We start from the raw sequence: 17,213 nt of genomic DNA, 5'->3' as shown, positions 1-17,213 counted from the left end.
CTTACAAATTGTTTGATTAACTCCACTTCCAGTTACGGTTATAGTTACGCTTATTTCGTTGGAATACTAAGCATTTTCGAGACGTTTATTAAAGCCTGAGTGTGACAGTGAGTGGTTTATATAAGTTGGATATTCAAGATATTACAAAAAGGATTTTAAATGATATAAATGGTTATAAAACAACCCACAGAACCTGTTCGGCATGTAAGCGAGTTTGCGCACTGCATCCCATTTGTATTCGTTCCGAATCCAAGACTGCACAAATCTAGAAAACTCGGACCCACTTCGGATGTCGCTTGTGCACTAAATCCGATTCGAATGCGAGAAAATACAAATATCCGTTGTACAGGGTCAAGAGCACGTCAAGCTCGACACTTAACATTTAAATGCAAGTTTATGTCGCTTACGATAATAACGGTCCAAAGTACAAAGTGTCAAGCAAATTCAATAGTCGCACTTAAACTTGCTTTTAGGTTTATGTTCATATATGAATTAAATAAAAATTGAGTAGTATTTACTAAGGTGCCTAGAGATTTGCTCGACATTGTCGATTGTTACTGTCGAACGACAATGTCGATTGAGAATTATAGACGTTTTCGAGGAGTTTGAGAGTGCTTATTACGAATGTAGCATTAATTTCTAAATCCAAGATGGTTGACAAGACTTTTCTTATTTCTAAATCCAAGATGGCGGGCACCATTTTCCAAATAATGGCAAGTTGGGTATCATTTTCGAGGTATTTGGGGGTGCTCATTACGAATATAGCATTTATTTGTAAATCCAAGATGGCGGATATGACTTTTCAAATAAATGCAATATGGGTATTATTTTCGAGGTGTGTGGGGGTGCTCATAACGAATATGGCGCTCATTTCTAAATTCAAGATGGCAGAAACGACTATTCAAATAAAAGCAATATGGGTATCGTTTTAGCTGTTATCGGGGTTGATGGTAGATGTCGTGCCTTCTTGGATTTAGAAATATATGCTACATTCGTAATGAGCACCCCCAAATACCTTGAAAACGACACCCAACTTACCATTATTCGAAAAATCGTGCCCGCCATCTTGGATTTAGAAATGAGTGCCATATTCGTAATGAGCACCCCCAAATATCTGGAAAATTACGCCCATTTTGTATTTATTTGTAAAGTCGTGTCCGCCATCTTGGATTTAGAAATAAATGCCATATTCATAATGAGCATCTCGAATACCTCGAAAACGATTCCCATATTGCATTTATTTGAAAAGACGTATGTTTTCAGATATAAATGGCATTTCCATAAGGATTACCAAAAATAAATTTTTGAAAATTCTTTGATATTGTCGATCGACAGTAACGATCGACAAAATCGAGCATATCTGTAGGCACCTGATCGACATTGTCGACCGACAGTCACGATCGACAAAACCGACAGATACAATTTCCCCACTTTTGAGGGAAATGTTATTCCATGGCTTCATTATTTGTATATTTGTGTGCGTGCCGAGGAGCGTAGATACAAGTTGCTTACGCCTACATGAATTTGATTTTTGCCTCACTTGTGACAGTTCGTTTGATATGAAACTATCATTCTATGCGTTATTGTTCTAAGCGTGCGCTCTTGTTCTATTCACTATAATGTACTTAAATGTAAAAAGATCTGGAAATTAGGAAAATTTTATAATACTTTTTGGAAGAGGTTGCACAAAAAGTTACAATTATGACGTCGGCGCACTACTTGTTCGTCTCGTCAATTCGTATCATGGAAAAAAAGAAACAAACGTGTGGATTAATAAATTTAGACGCCGGAACACAATATCGACATGTTAAACAAACACAACTGAACTCGAAAACTTCAATGAATAATTAAAATTTGTGACCTAGGGCTTTTAATCTATCTTCGGAAATAATATCATCGGGTTCCAGTTGAATATGCGAGTATTTATCGTTACTTTCACTGGCAGCATTTGAATTGAGTCGGTTGTGTATTTCATTCATAATAAAATCCTCAATTTGGTTTCTCATAATGATCAAGTCTTCAAATTTAATGTTATTCACAGCCATATAATAGCCTTCTCGTGTTTCCTCTTCGTGTTTTGGTATTTTCAAGATTTCATTTTCTATTAAAGGTGTTTTTGTTTTATTCGTTTTATCCTTAACAGAGTTTTCGCCTTTTTCATCTACAACTAATTCCTCATAATTCACAGAACCATCCTGCTGTGTGTTAATCCTTAATGCCGGGAATGGTACCGGTATTATCAGTATCACGAACCATTTAAAAAAATACATGTTCAAGTGTATTTCAAATATCTTTATCATATCAAGCAAACGTTTATTGACGATCGTAAACGTTCGTGTACTATTTTTAATTAAAAATCTTTTGATAATGAAAATACGAATTTACGATGCTCATAATTGATAATAATTATTATACCTGAGGTTACAAGCTTTAGAATCCGATCCGGCAAAATTATGTTGTTACAGTTAATTCACAAAACACGAAGTAAATTCTTGTAAATTGTTTTGTGACTTTTTTCCTTGTATTTTGTTAATAAGTATCTAATTATTACAAAGTAACTTGCATATCCAATTAATAATTCTTTAAGTTCACAATTAAAAACATAATTATAGTAAGTAACATTTCGATGAAAGGTTAAGACCAGGCAAGCTATGACTACAATATTTTCCCTTTATTGCGCCAGTGGTTTTTGTACTGTATAAAGTTTCTCATAAACAGAAATACAAACGTTGAGATTCGTGTTTTGAACTCATGCGCCTGGCCAATCGATAACTATCCAGGGGTTAGACCCCTGCATGATAACTATTAAGTAAGTATGCTTATGGAAAGCTCGTAACTAATAATATTATGGTAATGGATACTTTGATTATATTTATTTTGTTATAGTAAATGATATGATTTTCCGTATGTATATAGTGTATATATATTTTTTTCAAACGCAGGTCCGATGATCAGTTGATCACGGCTGTTCAGGCCATTCGTGACGCCTGACGAATATGCATTAGCAATGGATCGTACAGATGTCAACAGGCAGCAGCTACCGGGCGGCGTCCTCATTGCGTAGCTAATCTCCGGACTGTGCACATCAATTATTTTGTATTTTCAAAAATTAGTAAAATAAAGTCAAGTCAGCAGTCTCAAGGAGGTTTTACTTACTAAGTCCATTCAGTGTAACCCACAAAGGACCGGCGCAATCAACGGCTGACTGAGATGATAAAATCACCAATCAGCAATGTCTAGTAATAATACAGTAAAAAGAGTAATTACTTAGTTGTCTTACTTTAATTTTCCCAAGAAATCTATATTTTACGCTACGTAATTATTTTACAAAATTTTTTTTTTCATTTTAACAATATGATTTTTTATTAAATTTTTCTAAGTAATCTGTTTTTACCGTGAACTCTCGCGGAAACTCTCGAAACCCTGTGTCGCGGGTGCCATGGACACACATATAGACAACCACAAATTACACCCAAACTCACGAGAGAAATAATTGTAGGCCATACAAATATTTCTCCCGGCCCGGGAATCGAACCTGGGACCTCTGCGTGGCAGTCCGGCATGGTAACCGTTCGGCCACGGAGGCAGTCATATTAAATTAAATATTATTCCTTAATAATGGAAATTATAAATAAGTAAATTAAAACATAGTAATTAATGCTGAATCCCTTCATACAGCATCTCTCATGGAAACCATATTTCCTGTTGAATTTAGGATGTTTTAATTTCATCGGCTTCTCGCAGCATCCTGGATAGATAACGGAGTTCTTTTGCAAAAACCAGAGGTTTGTCGAACTTAACTGAATATGTAGATTTATCCATGACATGCGCGCAGAGTGCAGACTTTTTCACGCGACGGTGTTTGACATCAGTTATTTGTTTTTTGGTTTGGGTAGAAATACTTTTGTTAATTTTTCCAATATAAGAGCTGGCACTAGCAGCAAAACTTATAAACTCCTGTAAGGGAATATTACATTTCGAGAGGCTCAGGAACTAAGAAATCTTCCAGGTAGGCTTGAAATAGGTTTTGATGGACACATGCCTGAGGACTCTTCCGATCTTGTCTATAACACCTCTCACGTAAGGTAAAATGGTAGGTCCTTCCTCGACTGTTGGTGATGTCACATGGTTTTATTTTATTACTTTATATTCTGTAATATTAATGTAATGTAATATTTTTAACGAGTGTTTTTTAATGTTTTCGTTAAAAAAAAGCAATGACATATAAACTCAAAATATCATGAAATCTATTCATACATATATTTGCACGCAAAAATGCAGCCTTATATTTGATTTTTTTTACTTGGAGCTCATTTTGGAAATTATTAACTGCCATCAGATCTGTCTATCAATCTTACACGTAATGTTTATACAAACATAAAATTGAATCAATTCTTTTGAACACTTTTAGTTTTATTGATAACAGTTGCCAGAGATTGCTGTGGAAAGGGGTCCAACGGAGAGACCTTTGTTCAGTAGTGATAACTTATTGCAGGCTAATTAAAAAATATTCACCACCTTCGATAGCTAAGTAGCGTGTTCGGGCTTTTTACTTCTTCCATTATTTGATTTTAAAACCGGAACATAATCGTGTATAAAATGTTTTTTTTTGCCGCAACGTTTCGGATGTGTTGCAACGTCCATGGTCTCACAGCGACATCAAGGTAAATAAAATATTTAATTATTAATACAAAGATCGAACACACAGAAAAAATTTCTTCGATCCGGCCGGATTCGAAACAACGTCTTCTAGCATACCGTGTCAGACGCTATACCAACTAAGCCACAGAACAAACCAGCGAACCTCACGATATTTTATATGTGCTTGTCGTGTCTTTGTATTTGGTTTTTCAACGACTTTATAGTCGTAGCGCTATCTATGAGAAATCTATGAAAGTTTTATCATTATACTTGGTACTTGGTGCAACGGGCTGGTATCCGCAACTCGACGACAAAGCGCCTATTTTGCGTGTCATTATAACAAACTAGTGGAGTAATTTCGCAAAAATAATTGAATATCAATTTAAAAAAAAATTAAAATAAAATACGTTTTATACACGATTAAGTCCCGGTCTAAAAAGTCAAACAATGCGCAATACTAAATTCATCACGTAAAAAATTTAATGAAAGTAATAAAAATAACAATAAAAGTTGGTGTACTTCAAAGTTTTTCATAATAATAACAAGTTAGGTTTGAATGAATAAATGGAATATTTTATAATGCACAGAAAATTACAGTGGCAACACTGATCAGTAATTTAAGTATAAAACCACAGCTTATTGTTTTGCGGCAATTTCGTCCAGGCAACCTTAGTTACAAAGTGTCCACAAATAATAATAATATTTATTGTCCGGAATAGTACACAATATGTAGCACTTTGAAATACAATATCGTCGTTATGAATATTATGCTTTTTTTAATTTCAATTTAAACCTACTTTCACAAATTTTTGTGGATATTTCCCAAAAATTAAGTCTGTAGTTTATTGTGCGATAAGGTCCTTAGCTGGTTATATCTACTAACTACTATAAAGCTGTTAAAATAGCCATTATTTTTAAATGAACCTTTTTTATAAAACCAAGTGACGGGACTAACCGCACCGCAAAGATCTGAGGGACACTGCCACTGAGCCTGTCACCTTGACTCATAAGTTGACAAGTGTCACGCACCTGTTATTTCATCAGCACCCTTACTTTTCAAAACCGGAACACAGTAATGCTCACATTACTGTTTAGTAGCACAAATGGGTAAGATGGCAGTTGTTTTGTTCTCTGCACGTATTCTTTCACAAGTGAGGTCCTTTACTACTACTACAACCGTTTTTAAAATGAATTCAAACCTTTTCTGTAATTACAGTGGTATAATTATAATATTGTTTGTATAATTACAATATAGAACCATAATTATAATATTATATACTAACCTAACTTAATAATATAATTACATAATAATATGATTTAGCAAGAACCTAATATAATCTTTTACACAAATATTCTGTAAATGCAAAATGTGCACAGAAAACCAAATATTTCTTTTTGTGACTTTTTAATCATCATAATATGTCGGTCGATTGTTTTTATTACAACCTGTATGTGGAAGCGACTTTAAGCATTAAATGACGTCAATAGTGTGAATTTGTTTTGTTACTTGAAACAGGTGTACTAAAGTAAGTACATCGATAATTTTGAGCTTGGTGCAAGTTGCAGGAGTTCGTGCAGAGAAAATTTAATATAGATAGATATTTCCTTCGATTAATAGATTTTTTTGCTCTTGTTCATACAAATAAAAAAGCACCAGAGGAAAATACCTTTGAAATGAATATGTTTAAAGATAGCGTAATAAAAATTCAGATTTATGGTAAAATTTCTAATTAATATCACTCAAAACAGAAACAGAGATGTGGCCACAGTCTTATTTGTCAATAGCAATTTTAGTGGCAATAGAGTTCCTTGTGAAAGAGTTCGTCCAGGGAAGTACTGCCACCTTATCTATTTCAACCGCTAAGCATCAGCATTGCTGTGTTCCGGTTTTGAAGGGTAAAGGTGCTGGTGAAATAAAGTTTTTAGTTCTGAGTGGTACTGTTACTGTTATGGACAGGCATGTAGCTTATCATCGTAGCGTACTAGGCGTACGATATGTTCGTCCCGTCACTTAATATTATAAAAAAAATAAGAAATCTTGGGCTCCACTTCTCATTGTAAAATTGAGTACATATATCGCCATCCCCGGAGAACAAAATGATAATCGCAACAAAGTAATATTTAAGGAAAAATAAAAAAAACATGTTATCATTGATAAGTTCTTAAATACTGAACGTAGGTAGATTAATAGTTAGCTTTAAAGAATGAATATTTATTGTGCATTCTATATTATAAATGAAACAGCCGCAAGTTAAGCCAAAATGGAGTAATTTCAATAATAAATAATTAGTTAAAATGGTTAAAATCAATCATCATGTCTGAGCCGAAAATAAGTATTGCATCGTTGACTTATCATTTTATTCTACGGGTTGCAATAGTACAAGTACCGAAGATAATAATTACATATCATCTTATTCTCGAAAACTTTTATTCTGCTGTTACAATGAAACCATGATATGATAATCAATTTTTGCTTTATTTTGCTGTATTATACGAACAGTCCGAACAGTTTGAAACGGGAATAAAATATGATAACTGCGTGTATCGTCATTTCGTGAAATTATTTTTATGAGAACATAATTCTATTGTCATTTATGATATTAAGAAACGTAACTCATTTAGTTTAATATTATCATATAACCTTATTCTTCTGCACTTGGGTATATGTAGAGAATTTGAATAATATTGTATTATTTTGTTATTCCGTAAGTAACAATAAAATAAATAAATAAATAATAAACTGCTTAAAAATCACGAAAAAATTTGAAAAGATGTATTGGTACCTAAAGATCTTAAATATGATATAACACTAAAACTGTGATAATTACAGTTATCTCTTTTTTCTCCGGGGACGGATTATGTATGTTAAGCTTGTGGCTTGATATACTTAACTTGTCTATTTATTAATTTATTTAAACTTTTTTGCGCTATATCGTGCCATAAGGTATTCTCTAGCAGTCAACAACAATAGATTGGTGTTTATTTAAGACAAGATTAACAAAATACCCCATAAATTTAGTAGCTGTAGAGAAGAGTACGTCCTGGAAACTGCCACCTTATTTATTTCTGCCGCCAAGCAGTAATGTGAGCATTATTGCTTTCGGGTTTTGAAGGATAAAACAGCTGGTGAAATTACAGGCACATGGGATTCGTCAACTTATGTCTCAATGTGATGGGTAGTGCAGTTATTCAATCAGTGATATTTGCGATTTAAAACTCAGGTTCTGAGCGAGACGTGTGACTAGGCGCATGACTTGCTCGTTTCGTCACTTTGTAACATCAAATAATGCCAAAATTTGATAATTAATTTGCATGGTACAAAATAAATACCTATACTATGTAGATATAAAAAACTTTTCATGTGCATCAACTATTGGAAATTCAAACATTACCTATCGCTTACTTCTTTTCACGTATACCATACGCTCTCATTAAGAAAACCATCCCACTCGAGACCCACCTACGTGTTAGAAATAACAACATTACATAGTTTTATTAGATGCTCAAGGTATTTTTACATACCTGTATCGTGTATCGTAAGAAATGAACGTTTATTTTGTATTTCTTTTTTTAAATTTGATAGTGCAATGTGTGGTGAGTGTTTTCTTGAGTTTTTTTTATTAAATACATATTGTTATACATTTATATATATATTTAGTTCCTTGTGAAAGAGTTCGTCCAGGGAAGTAACGTGCCCTTGTTTCAGCCTTCAAGCATTAATGTGAGCGTTACTGTTTTCCGGTTTTCTGGGTTAAGGGTTAATGTGCTGTTGAAACTACAGGCACACGTGACTTGTCAACTTATGTCTCAGGGTGACAGGCGGAGTGGCAGTATCCATCAGCTCTTTGCTACTTAAAGATCTGAGTAGCACTCCAACTGTTATGTACAGGCGTGTTGCTTAACAACTTGATATTATAAAATAAAGCTCTATATACTTTTTTCTTTTTCACTTATTTTCCAAAACAAAATTATTTATATTGTTTCTTAAATCTAACCTACCTACTGCAACCACTTTAACGGGTTTATACATAGGTGGCTACAGTCGTCGCACAGCACAGAGAAATTGTTATTTCTACTGCTATTGGTTGAAAAAACAAATATACGTGATTTAAATCCGGAAAAATAGTTTCATTTTGTATGTATAACAATCGCAAAAACCTAAGAACTGGAAGCTCCCTTGTATAACTTTGGTAACAATATTTAATATACACTATTTAATACACAAATTATACACGTCTTATTAAAAGTTACGAGAAACCTAAATAATTAGTTGTGTTAAAGGATTCCCTTGCTGAGAAGAGGGTGGTAATTACAATTACTATATTTTGAGTAGGAATTATTATCCTGTTCAAGGTTAATGTATCTCTTTTTATGATTCCAGGAAAGCCTGATTAGAAGGAGCACGGATTATAGTGAGTGTCGATATCATTATATTTACACCAATTATTTGCACCAATTATTTGATTTGAAAATAAAGAAATACTTTGCACTAGAATACTACTCGGATTTGAGCAATTACCAGGCACTATATACATAGAACACCTGACCATAACCAATTTAGAAAAGTTCGAAAAGGTTTGAGGTCTACCTAGATGGCACCTATTTATTTAATGGAGGTACTATTTGTACCGAAAGGTCCGCTCGGTCTGACGTGTTGGACATAATGACAATAATTTTTAATTTCCTTTTGCTGAAGTTTGTTTTATTTTGTTTCAATGTAAGTCCAAAACTTTGCTAATGTTTTATTTTACTGTATGAAAATTCGAACTGTTGGATTAAAGGCAAAACTTTTGGTTACCTTTTCATAGAACGTATTTCATTGGGACATTATTGTTTTGCGTTCCTTTAATATAAATAAAAACCTGAGCGTCACCTAAGACCCAGATGGCGTTTAGATAAAAAAAAAAAAGAGCAGTGTCTTCCATGGTATAAAATTTTAAAAACATATTAAACCGACTTTAAAATGGAGGAGGTTCTCAATTCGACTGCATTTTCTTTTTCTTTTTTTGTGTGTACATTACGCGTTTACACATGTATTTGTGAACCAATTTTGATGATTCATTTTTCGTTGGAAAGATGGTATCTGAGAATTGGTCACAATTGAATTTGACGAAAATATTCCACCTCTAACTGTGGTAAACCGGTTTCGCGTACTTTTCGTTAACCGATTTCAATAAGACTTCGCAAATAGATGTAATTAAAATAAAAAAGCCGATAAGCAGACTTTTGAGGTCGCTTTTTTTAAATAAAAAAGTTATAATTATTGTTTCTTTAAACCAGGAAGTTACATACACATTTTTTGCACCACCTACGGCACATGTCCAGGCCAATCACGAGTTTGCCATTTAACAAATTGGTTTGACATTGAGAACGAGTTATCGTATAACAATCTGAAATATATTTATATTAATGTTAATATTATACAGACGACATAACAGTAGCATGAGTCGGTAATTATAACACTAACTACCGCATATACTACTTGTATGTATATACAGTCATACCTATATGACAAGCAAAGTAATGTGATCACACCTTTTTTAATTTATATAATATTTATAATATTTTGATTAAAATGTTCTGAAACTGTTTACGAAATTACAATTCCAAATTATCTATATAAATATTAATAATAAACCGTTGTAAAAATTACATCATATTAAAAGTTAATTACCTTTTCCTATTTAACTTTGTACAGGGGCAGTTTTCATTTCGCAGCGAGTAAATGATGGAATGACCTACCACCTCCATTATAAAACGTTGAACCTTTTTTACTTTTAATAAACGATGTTAGCAATCAGCTGAATTCGCTTCGCTAAAAGAGGCGGCAGTCGACTCGGTGTAAACAGCGCGTCAACTGCGCCGCATTCGCTAGCCGAATTTGCTTGCCGAAGAATCGGCAGTCGATCCTGTATAAACACGCCATTACTTGACTTGCTTATTGTAAATTACCTCCTCGCTAAGTCTATATGCAATGATTACGTCCCTATATCTTACTAGTTTATTCATGCGGTACTACAAATACCAATTAACGTAGTACACAATGTGCTGTAACTTATAACGTAAAACTAAAGCACGTTACAGAATGTAAAACACTAACACCGCTGTGAAGTGGGCCATTGTTCATTATCTTGTAAACTCGCAGATTGTATTTTGGTATAATATTCAGACGTCTTTGCTAAAGCTAGGTCTCAAAGATCTCTCTGTGGAATCAAAATATTTCTTAATTAATTTTAAATTATTTGTTGCAGTAATCGGGTCCACAAACCAAGGAGCTACTGCTACTTTTGGCGAGCAAGGCGTTTATGACTGTTTGGCAATGGGCAAACCTGTCTGGGAATGTTATACGGAACAGAGCGGCTTTAATCCTCAATGGTGATAGAAGAATTTGTATTAAAGATGCTATTTAACGGTGTGTTGAACAAATCTAGACTTTGGCATTTACTTTCCGACTAGTCAAAAGTGTTTACCTTATATTAATTAAATAAATATCTCTCTATTATCGCACAGCATTCACTTTTCGTTAGAAAACCCTGCCCTGTGATCACATTATTCGATTTGAAATTAAAAAAAATAATAATTTGGATATTCATTTATAAGGGTTACTAAAAACTTACTCTTAAAATACTAATTATTTCAAATAAACATCCTTTTTTGTGTACCTTAATTAATTATTGCGTTGAAAATGTAGTAATAAATTTATTTTTTTAAATTTATTTACGATAAAACATAGCAAGTTACTCAGAGCTTTAAATCGCAACGATCATAACGAACGAGACGTAAGTTGACAAGTTCCACGTGCCTGTAAAACCGGAACACAGCAGTGCTCACATTACTGCTTGGCGGCAAAAATAGGAAAGGTCAGTACTTCCCTGCACGAACTCTTTCACAAGGAACTCTAATACAACTAAAATCACAGATAATACATGCAGTTATTAGAATGATATGAATTCTCACTTCAGAAATAATTATTCACGTCTCACTGATATACTTATGTGACTCTAGATCTAAATTACTTTCATATGTTTTTTTCACACAAATCAACGTTTCTGGTTCGTCACAAGGTGTGTGACGAACCAGAAACGTTGACACTCGTCCGGAGCGATTACTGTCAAATAAGTAATAATCGACTAAATCAATAGACAATGTCCAGTATTAAGCTTCATTCGCATCATGTGTCTTTTAATTTAGTCGAATATTACTTATTTGACAGTCATCGAGACCCCTAGGTCCCACTAGTTATGGTTGACGGTCGAAACGATAGTTTCATTGTCAATGTGTAGCAATAGTAGCAAAACGAAATTCTAATAACTCTACAATTACGTTATTTATTGTTATTGAATATCATGATGTTTTACTACCACGATACTCGTTTATTTTTTTATGAAGAGACTCCACTAGTTTGTTATTATTATTATTGGTACAAAGATCGAATAAACACAAAGAAAAATTTTTCGGTCATCTTCTGTTATTTTTGTAAACGGCCATATTTATTTACTAATATTATTAGTAAATAAATATGGCGAACTTTGTGAAAAAAATAAAAAACAAAAAACAAAATTATTTTGTGAAAAATAGAAACAAAATAAAAACAGATCCTGTCCAAAAATAAATTGACGTTTCTTGGCGGGGTCGACATATAATTTCTAATTTTTTTATTCTATTTTTATAAGCCATATATGTTTAAATTTATGTCAAATGCAAAAAAAAATTGAAAACAAAACGGGAAACTTCTATGCAAGCACGTGTGATAGCAAACTTTAATATCTTGTCTAGTCTCATAACTCTATTGCTTTTGGTATATTCGGTCCGTTTATTATCCGGCTCGTACCAATTTAAATGATACGATTCTGGAATGGGATGTACTTTGATATTCGCATTCTTTTGAAGGAGGATATTTAAAAATAAAATCTATGAAAGTGATATTAACGTGAATATTATACAGGTTACTTTAATTTCAGATGTTAGATTTTGGGTGTAAAACATATCGAGTTTTCAATTCAATTTAATGTAATGTATTTTTTTAGATACCAAGTGGTGGGACGTACAAGTCGTGCATCTGTCCATAATAGTTGTAGTACCACTCAGAACTTTAAATCGTCTTAGAGTAGTTTTTTATAAAATTTGCTTGAAATTGAATAAATAAAAAAAAATTACAAAGATCTAAGGGGCACTGCCACTGCGCCTGTCAGCCTTAGACATAAGTTTCCCGTGTGCCTGTAATTTCACCAGCACCCTTACCTTTCGAAACCGGAACACAGTAATATTCACATTATTGCTTGGTGGCAGAAATAGGCAAGATGGCAGCACTTCCCTGGACTAACTCTTTCTTAACGAGCTCTATTGTTACTAATTTTTAATTATAAAACATCGCTTTCTTTAATTCGCGGTACGTTTTTTGAACATTTATTTTATTATACTACATTGATATGAATTTGAATATTGAATGATACTATATTACAATGGATTTTGTGTGTAAATTTCCTGATATTATGCAATGTCTACGTGACTTTCCTGCTAAAGATTTCACAGCCAAATGTCTAAATCAACTGCGGTTGGGCTCTGGTCGTTCAATCTGCTGATCTTTCTCTGAATAAGGGAGATTTTCTTAATTGACATTCCCGTAGAGTTTCTTATGATATGGTAGTTTATTATTAAATTATTGCATTTTCTATTTAATAATAGTAAATAATTTTGTAATTAATAAATTAGAAACAATCGGACTATCAATGCAACAGCAGCAGCAACAGCAGGACTAACTAAATTAGTAATAAAAAACTGACATTCATAATATTATTTCGGCTTGTTTAGCAGGTTTAGGTGTATTGACACGCAAGAAAAAAATTAATTCTCCTATTACCTGGGCTTCTTTTTATCATTACGATGGCGTGCACTATAATGCTTACCATTTGAAATTTGGTGAAAGGATTTGCCAATCGGCGTAAGGTACTTGCCGATTAAGAATTAAGTTAATACTATTAACTGCACATGGCGTATTTTATACGCGACGAAGATGCACGTATACGCGCCGTAAACGTGCGCCATATGCGCGTATACCCGTTGCAGTCGCGCGTATGTATATATAGACTGTTTTAATTTTAGTTTTTTGATCGAGTTCAAATAAAGGAAGAGGTTATTAATTCGGCTGTATTTTTTTGTTTGTTAATTTCAGTTACTTTTTGAAATGAAGCAACTACATGAAGTTCTAAGTGTAAACTCCAGTGGAGTACATAAGCTTCTTGTTTGCAACGATGTTTGCGCGCGTTTGAATCGATTCACTACAGCGCTTCTGCGGCGTGTGTTCGCGTAGATGACGCGCTTGTACGGCGCCGTAATTGCGGGTAACTGAAACGCGCGTCGTTGGCGCTTATAAAATAAAATGCCGTGTGCATAGTCTTGCCATGACATTAGCTTACGTTTAAACAGATTTTTGTTATATTATATAGAATTATTTATCATTTTTATAATGCTTAATATCTGCACACGCCGTGAGCCGTGGTAGTGTAATGGTTTGACCTACCGCCTCTAAAGAGAGGGCGTGGGTTCGAATCCTTTGAGTTTCCCGGAATTTATATGCGAATTTTAATTTGTTTACCATGCGCTTTTCGGAGAAGGAAAACATCGTGATGAAACCTGCACGTCCGTGGCCAGCAGTGGGATGTATAAATGGGTTGATGATGACGAACCTCACTCACTTTATCCCGCTTGTTTCTGGTAGTAATTTAACTTGGAAGAACTGTTAGGGGAGACCGGGTGCTAAAGTAACGGGGGTAGAAAGTAACAAACGCAGTGTTGAATAATTATCCAATGGCCGAAATGACGCGCGCGACTTAACAGTCATTCAACAATGTCAGTTCGACGCCCTTCCAGGCTTGCGATTAATCGCCGTGCCCGCGTCGTCGCACTGTTTTGTAAGAGGACGCTACGCCCGAAAGTAAGTTTTTTTATGTTAATTGATTTAGTATTTACGTAATGTTAAGGTGTCAATTTGACTATTTGCCTAGTCATTTGTAATTAGATTCTATGTAGCATGTTATAAATGATTTTTGTGCAATACAAGTTCAGTTTTAAGGTACTTGTAACGACAACGAGGTGGTTGGGTATATAATTGTATATGAGTCATTGTTGCCTGAAGGTCAAAGGCCTGAATATAAAATAAAATAATGTAATTTAGAAATTTGATACATACATCCACAGACAACAATCGAACCGTCGACTTCGACGTCGACCTCTCAATGGAGAAAAGAAAAAACCTACCTAGTAGTTACACGGGCAATAATAATCTCCCGTGTAACTACCGACGGGCCTCATTGGGCTACTACCGCTCTACAAAACTACCTACCAATTTAATATTTGTTGGTTTTGTGTATGTCTAATTTTACTTTAGATCATGGTTTTAAAGTTACATATTATATGCAAAGAGGGCAAGATTAGGTAGTAATAGCACCCTAGAGCCAGGCCTTTAAAACCGGTGCAAAACAATCTATTCGTTTTCTATTAATTTACCTATGTATAGTTCAGCTACTTGCATTAAAGGAACGATTCATATGACGTCACGAACGCCGTCCTGTTCAGAGCGGGTAACAAATGATAGATATTTACAATCCTATCTTCAAAATCCGCTTTCTATTAAGCCCTCGTTACCCACACGACAGCACTTACTTTACCCGATGGTAACTGACAAGTTGAAATATGCAACTGCAATTTTCGGCTGCCAAAAACTCCTATTCATTGGAATACTCGCTTTGAGGCGAGAGGACCTCTCACCCCTAGATTTGAAAGAGACTTGTGCAAAACGCTACAGAAAATTTAAAGTCTTGGCCGAACAGAGATTTATTAGAAACTAAGTCTTTCGTAGTAAAGTTGATATTAGAATATTGGATTGTGTTTGAGAAGATTGTTTGAAAACAAAAAAAAATAGTTATGAAAAGGAATGAAAAGTTACCGCTTTCATTTATTTTTATATTACTTATCATCATACATATTACTAAAAAATTATCCTAAGAGACAACTCTAAGTGGCGCACACAACATTTTCACGTTATTTTTATTTCATCACAAGAAGTTCCGGCTAACTTAGCGCAAGTTCCGACTCTTAACTACAAGCTGTTGAGGTAAAGATTGGTCGCCCGGCAAATTAGTTGACCGTCCGGACTTCCGTGGAGAATTTCACAACGGACCATGGACCACTAACTATGAACATCGGGTATTCCGATAACATCAATTTGCTCCACGCCGGCCTTTACAATCCAAGTTGAGAATTTACCAACTTTGATGTTGTTCGAAGCTAATTTACTGGGCCTCAGTTCCGTTTCATTTGAGTTTTACCTTTAGAAATTCGATGAATAGTATGGATTTTGACTCTTATTTTGTTTGTATGATAGTTTAAAGTATTTTATGTTATTTACATCGGACTAAAAATATCGAAAGATATGGAAAGCTTTTATAGATTTCTCACAGATGGCGCTACAGCCAAAAGTCGTTACAAATGAATATCAAAGATCTGCAACAAACACGTAGAAAAAATCGTAAGATCTGCTGGTTGCTTAGTTGGAGAGCGTCAGCCACGGTACACAGAAGGCGCTACTGGTTCAATTCAGCCTGATCGAAGGACTTTTCGATCTTTGTATTAATAATTATAACAAACTTGTGGAGAATTTCACAAAAAAAATATTGAACATTATGATAGTAAAACATCGTGATAATTCAATAAATTTAAATAACGAAAGATGTCACAATTACTTTTTCAATGTTATGTTAATGAGGACTTATACAGGATCAAGAGGACGTGAAGCTTTCAAGATTAAGACATATATTGGACTCTATGCACTTCGTTATAAGAACGGTCCAAAATTCTATGAAAATTTAATTTTCGTTTATTAATATTTTCTAACTTTACCAATGCATGTACAACATCGATCGAGTGTGTAAACACCACAGCAACGTAAACTATCTAGCTCCCATCTTCGCATGGCGTAATGGAGTAGTCCGACAGAAACCGAACAAGAGAAAATACTTTCGACTTAGTAAACAGATTTTGTTTGGAGCTCTCCAAATTGCAAATTCCTTAGGTAACGGACCACATTCTAGTAGGACCGCTAAATTTTTAATACGAGAAGTAAGCAAGTGTATTAGGGAATATTATAATATTATTTGTTAAATAAATAACTGCATTCTAGGGGCCGGGAGAAATATTTGCATGGCCTACATTTTGTGTCTCTCGTGAGTTTGGGTGTACTTTGTGGTTGTCTATGTGTATGTCCAGTCAATGGACACACCCGCGATACACATTATTAAAATAGGGCTAAAATTAGGGCTATCATAATTTTTAAGTTATTGAATGTCACGATGTGTGTTTGACCACCATGATATTAAATTATTTTGTGAAATTACTTCACTACTTTGTTACAATTATTAATACAATAATCGAACCAACGTCTTCCAGCAAAACAAATCCCAATAGGTGCCAAGTGCCAATAAGTCACGGAACGAAGTAGGGGACCTTACAACTTTTTGTATGTGCTTGTTGTACATCTTTATTTTTGGTTTCTACCGATTTTTTGGCGGAGCGCC

The 17,213-nt window shown here is 34.1% G+C and overlaps 1 long non-coding RNA gene across 1 annotated transcript; it reads left to right on the top strand.

Annotated features, from left to right (window-relative positions):
- Positions 1–8,094: 8,094 nt before the first annotated feature.
- On the top strand, positions 8,095–11,172 carry LOC113236902. Its single transcript, XR_003310997.1, has 3 exons — positions 8,095–8,235; positions 9,023–9,053; positions 10,893–11,172. It is a non-coding gene; the product is annotated as an uncharacterized LOC113236902 (long non-coding RNA).
- The last annotated feature ends 6,041 nt before the right edge of the window (positions 11,173–17,213 follow it).

Source organism: Hyposmocoma kahamanoa, unplaced genomic scaffold (assembly GCF_003589595.1).
Source record: "Hyposmocoma kahamanoa isolate Upper Pololo Valley unplaced genomic scaffold, ASM358959v1 92, whole genome shotgun sequence".
NCBI lineage: Eukaryota > Metazoa > Arthropoda > Insecta > Lepidoptera > Cosmopterigidae > Hyposmocoma > Hyposmocoma kahamanoa.
The sequence above is the reverse complement of the archived record's forward strand: the minus strand, read 5'-3'. Positions and strand labels throughout refer to the sequence as shown.